The 6,000-nt window shown below is 37.4% G+C and overlaps 1 long non-coding RNA gene across 1 annotated transcript in view; it reads left to right on the top strand.

Annotated features, from left to right (window-relative positions):
• Window positions 1-3,199: 3,199 nt before the first annotated feature.
• The window catches only part of LOC113609560 (uncharacterized), a 76,779-nt gene continuing 73,978 nt past the window's right edge, over window positions 3,200-6,000 (top strand). Inside the window, exon 1 of the long non-coding RNA XR_003428681.1 lies at window positions 3,200-3,532. This is a non-coding gene — a long non-coding RNA (uncharacterized LOC113609560). The remainder of the gene's footprint in view (window positions 3,533-6,000) is intronic.

Genomic DNA, 6,000 nt, shown 5'->3' with positions numbered 1-6,000 from the left:
CCTTAGCAACAAAACTATAGTTTTTGCTGTTGGTGGTGGTGGTATGGGGATTTTTGTCTGCTTATTGGTTTTTCGGAGTGGATGTGGTGACAGTATGCCCTACCTAAAAGAACTACTTTTCCCAGAATCCTTTTTAACTAGAGTGAGCCTGTCACTGAGACCTGGCCAATCAGATGAGAGGAGGCATGCACTCTTCTCTCGGTCAGGAACACGGACGAAATTCTGGAGTGGAGAGTGGTCATGCGGGGACTGTAGGGCGAGAAGCATGAGTGCAAAGATAAATGGAATCTGGGTTCCCATTCCCGGGCTTAGTGTTACATGGCAAAATATGTACAGACATTTACTTTAAAATGTGTATTAGTTAGGTTTTCAGGCTAATCCAGGCTGGGATGTGAGTGCTGAGAACTTGCTTAGGAAAGAGGTAGGAATTGAATAGAATTAAATATAGGAGCACCAACAGTTCCCTGAAGTTGGTCGGTTATGTCTATACAAATGCTTAAGAAAAACAAACTGAAATTTTAAAAGACAAAAATACACCATCCTTACACTTTTTTTTTAAGAAAAAAGATAGGATATTTGGTACACACCCATATTCACACAATGTATTTAGCTGTCTACTTCTCTTTATGTGTGCAGGCCTATATATCTAATGAGTAAAATGGAAATATCTATTCCTTAGGTTAAGTTTTCATTTCTACTTTTGACTAAAATAATAGTTTTCAACTTTTGTTTGTAATATTAGAGGATACGGTGAGCCTCACCCCAGACCAAATGAAGCTTAGAGACTCTGATTTAGTAGGTTTGGGTGCCGTGAGCAGGGCCACGACATTGGGAGGTTTAAAAATCCCCCCATGATTCTCATATACAGCCGGTGTTGAGACTCACTGACCTGGAGGAATGAACTGTACTTGGGCCGTTTGCATACCTGACTTACCTGTGCAGAAAGGGCAGTCAGGGAGAAGAACCTAGGGGCTAACAACTTCCTGCATCCCATCAGAAAGAAAGTCTCCATTCAAGTTCTGTCTTCATTAGGAAGTAATTGGGTGATCTTGAGAAAACTATCGAATCTTTCCAACCCTCCGTTTCCTCATTGTAGATTAAATGAAATAATAGATGCCATGCACTTACCAACCAAATATGATGAACATGCAAGGTATTTAAGATCTATGTCAGTACAATCAAGTTTCTGCATCCAACATAATCACACGAAAATGACTGACATTTTGCGATTTGGAGGATACTTTGGGGATGGTCTCACCGAAAATACAGACAATGGGAGATGCAAAAATGTGCTTTATGAGCCCCACAGAGACACTCCAAGAGTCAATAACCAGCGCACTTGAAACTAGATGCAGTAAGAAACCTTTGTGAATGCATTTGGAGGACGCCCGTCATATTAAGATGCTATTGAAAAGTAAAAAAACAAAATTTAAAGACAGCAATTTCAAATATGAACCTCTACTAAAAGAATCCCTAGAGCAGGCCTACTCAGTTGCAGGCTCTGATTTGCAAGCTAGCTGCTCCTTGCAGGACAAGCCTGTGTAGCTGCTCCATGGCGGCTCTCAGCGGGAATGTTATTTACTTAACCATGGATAATGGTTTTTCAGAGCAACCCCAGGGAAGCCAGCAAGCAAAAGTTCCTTCATTATGATGATAGTATCATAGTCTTAGAGTTAAAATAAACACTTAAGACCATCTACCCTGACCTGTTTATTTTAAAGATTTAAAATCCATAGCCCGTGGGTTCAGTGCCTTGGTTAACTCACTCTAGACAGTTGATGGAGGGCAATTACAAGCCCCCAGGCTTGTTGATGTCAATTCTAGTACCCTTTATATTTCTCTTAGAACTGTGCTTTCCGATCCAGCAGCCCCAAGCCACGTGTGGCTTTTAAGTCTTGAAATGTGGCTAGTTTGAGTTGAGATGTGCTGTCTTAGTACATTTGGGCTGCTATAAAGAGTGCCATAGACTAGGTGGCTTATAAACAACAGTGATTTATTTCTCACAGTTCTGGAGGCTGAGGTCAGGGTGCCAGCATGTCAGGGACTACTGAAAGCCCTCTTCTGGGTTGCAAACTGCTGCCTTATATTCCTCACATGGCAGAAAGAGAATGAAAGAGCTCTTTGGTGTCCCTTTTATAAGGACACTAATCCCATTTGTGAGGTCTCTATCCTCATGACCTAATCACCTTTCAAAGGCCCCATCCCATATCATCACATTGGAGGTTCAGATTTCAACATATGAATTTTAGGGGGACAAAAACATTCAGTCCACTGTACATGCTGTAAGTAACATATACCTCAATTTTAAAGGTTTAGTATGAAAAAATAGAGCACAATATTGTTATGCTGATTACAGGTTGAAATGATAACATTGGGGATACATTTGGGTTACAGATAAAACATACAATTAAATTAATTTCTTCTTTTTACTTTTTGAAATGTAGCTACCAGAAAATATAAAATTACATATGTGACTCACATTTTATTTCTGTTGGACAGCTCTGTCTCAGATTCCTTGCACCAAGGCAAGTTAAAAGAACCAGGAAACACAATTTAAAAGATTCACAGTCATTTTAAAAGTTGCAAGGACATGGTAAGAAATAAAGGGAGAAAACTTCATAGAATAAAGATCTGTGTAGTCAGGTTTAAAATTCTAGATGTGTTTTTCAAATGGCTCATCTTCTAGAAAACATGGAGAAGTCATTCAAAGAAAGAAAATGGGAGCGTTTCATTCAGTGATTTAGGGGCAAAACACATCAACATTTAGAGGCTACCAGCTGTTCTCCTTTCAATGTGTCTTGCTTGCGCTGCAGGGGGGAAAATGTATTACATACAGATTACAGTAAGTCCCCTACGTACGAACGAGTTCTGTTCCGAGAGTGCATCCGTCCAATTTGTTCTTAAGTCCAACAAAGTTAGCTTAGGTACCCAACTAACAATCAGCCATATAGTACTGTACTGTAATAGGTTTATAATAAGTTCGCATCTCTGAAAGTTCGCAACTTGAAGGTTCATATGTAGGGGAGTTACTATATAACCCTTAACTGCATGCTTCTTACGGTCATTGACAGACATCAACATGACTCCTAGAGAAAGTTGTAGTAAGGATAAGTTATTTTTATCTGAGAAATGCCTAGCAAACCTGTATTTTTCTTTTTTCTTTTCTTAAATTATCCTACAATAAATTGACTTTTTATATATGTTTGTAATACACATGTTTGTAGCAAACAGTAGGTTCAGTCAATGTGCTACTACAAATTAGACTGCTGTTCAAGAGAGGGCTTAGGGAGGGGTATCTGTCTAGCTGGTTTTCTTTCTTTCTTTTTTTTTTTTTTTTTGATGGAGATTTATTTCTTCCAGGTTTAAGATGGAAATGGAAACCTGTACCATTATTCATTTTGCATCACAGAAAGTAAGCTTCATCACCAATGGAAGTTCTAATTTCTTTGTGGAAATACATTCCTTGCTGATTAATTCCATCTTCCCTTCATTGTCAAACTGCAGAAGATTTGCTTCAAAACCCAAAGATCAGGTATATTTCATTCTTTATTGAACCAGTAACAGAAGAAAATACATTTATATTATTCAGGAAGCAATCATGGAGATACTTTATAGCTCATTTGTATCAATATCAAACTAATTCAATAAGTCAAACATGCTGCCCTTTAACCATGGAAAACTGTAAGGTATTTCAGCTGAATAAATTAAGGGCAATTAACTAAAAAATGAGCTACACACATGAAGCTCATTATTTTTAAGTTGAGGGATCCTTTTAGTTTATTAGAATTGGTTTTTTTTTTTTGATATGCCAGATGCCTGTTTTGCCCAACAAAAGTCAAAACACCTCAAAGTATAAAAACATGCACCCCATGTGTTATATAAACTTGACTTGATAACTAACATCAGCCATGTCATTTGCAGCTTTTATCTTGGTGAAAAATACATATTACTCGTCTAAAGGAAAGGTGCAAGTTTAGAATGCCAGAAATACCCAAAATATTAAAATCCAACACAAATTGGATTCAATTGTATAATTCATGCTAGAAAATCAGTTAAGATCAGGAAGAAACAAGTTGGACATTGGCCAGAAATTCCTGTAAAAGGAATAGACAAACCACACGCTGGTTGGCTTTTTTAAATATGGACAGAACAAAGAGGATGTGTTTTGTACAAACGCCTGTTCTGGGCACAGATGTTTGTGACTACATGTCATTTTCCTGAAACTTTTAGTAAAGCATGTAGATATTTACTGACACTGCCTTAGTCTCCTAATGGTTCTGCCAGCAATACTAAATGTTGGCTATTTATGCGCCCTTATGTTAAAGGAAATTTAGTCAATCACGATTGATTTTTGTCAGTGGATGCCCGTGAATGGGATGAACAGACTAAATAATCCAAAACAGTGGATGAAATGAAAAATAAGTTGGGTTCTACAAGGCCCCATGTTCTGCCATGTTTGTTGGTTCAGCTATGTGTGAATGTATGGTCATTAGACTTTTTGTTCACATCAGAAGATTTGCATTTCCCGAGAATCTGGCAACTATTATAAGAACAATAATCTCAGGAAAAACATCTTGGGTGATTGATATGAATTTGCCATGGATTAAGATGTTCAAAAAGTATTATCAGAAAAATATTCACTGAGCATCTTTTAGCATTCTAGATGTTCAGGATACAGAGGTGATTAAAATAAAGACCCTGCGTGTATTCTATCCAGAAGGATGGCAGATAAGTTATAAATAAACATACTAACGATGTTACATTAAGGTTCTGTGAAGTTAATAACTTCTGTGAAGTTAATAATGGCATAGGTGGCCTGGGCCAAGGGCAACTTCAGTCACAGTGGGACAGCCTCTCTAGGAGGTAATTTTGGTTTTTTTAACTGTGCATTTTGAAAACACATCAAATCTACAAAGTGTTGCAAAAATAGTACAATTAACTGTGTATTTCCTTCACTTCGCTTAGCCAATTGCTAACACTTTGCCATGTTTGCCGCATACTTATCTCTGTATTGTTCTTACCCAATTAAGAGCTTTGGGTATCTTGAGCCTTCACTCATGTTATTCATTCCTAAATACCTCAGTGTGTATCTCCTAAGAACAATGCCATTCTAGCAATCACCATGGAACGGTATCATATTTAGGACATTTAACACTGATGCAAAACTAGAATGTAAAATACAGTGCATATTTTAAATTTGCCAGTTGGCTCAGAACTGTCTGTTCTAACATAAGGAAGTGACTCTGACTAATAACTAATTGATGAGCTAGACACAGCCACATAAAAGTGGTTTCCAGGAATAAAGACAGAAGGAATAGAAAATCCAAAGAAAGTTACATAACATCTGTGTAAAATATTTATTTAAAAATGACAGTTCTAGCCAATATTCTAGGAATTATTATATTAATAACCAAAATCTGGCTCTACATATGCTAGTTAATTTGTTAAATTTTATGTAAAATTCTATGTAATAAGAAACCTTATCCAAATGGATAGTCATTTTGTTTCTATTTGGTTTTCCTCTATTTTGCCCGTATGCACTTTTTACCTGGTCCTCCCCCCATCGTCGATTGCAGTAATCTGCCGAGGAGCGCCACCAGTAAGGTTTAGGGAGATTGTTGCCTGCAGAATTTGAAACATGGAGATGAGGTATTGGAAGCAATTTCTGATAAGAGAGGCCTATAAATTGCTACCCCAAGGTACAGCTTGCACATTACCCAACAAAATATTTTTCTTTAAACAAGATTCAGAGGGAGGAGGGATGTATTAGCCATGAAACTTAATGGACTAAGGTGCCATTACTTATTAAATAGGACTGTTTATATGAAAAATGAACATTGAATGTACACATGGGGATAGTGTAATCCATTTATCTTATCTACATACACAGAAGATTCTGACCGTAATGGACGTGGTGGTCCCTTTTTGCTCATTCCATTTGCTTGAGTACCGTGTCTGGATTAATAAAAAGAGCATATTTTCCCAAATGAACATAGACAG

This window comes from Aethalodelphis obliquidens, unplaced genomic scaffold (assembly GCF_003676395.1).
Source record: "Aethalodelphis obliquidens isolate GAN/ISIS:26980383/991018 unplaced genomic scaffold, ASM367639v1 scaffold57, whole genome shotgun sequence".
NCBI classification, from domain to species: Eukaryota; Metazoa; Chordata; class Mammalia; order Artiodactyla; family Delphinidae; genus Aethalodelphis; species Aethalodelphis obliquidens.
The sequence above is the reverse complement of the archived record's forward strand: the minus strand, read 5'-3'. Positions and strand labels throughout refer to the sequence as shown.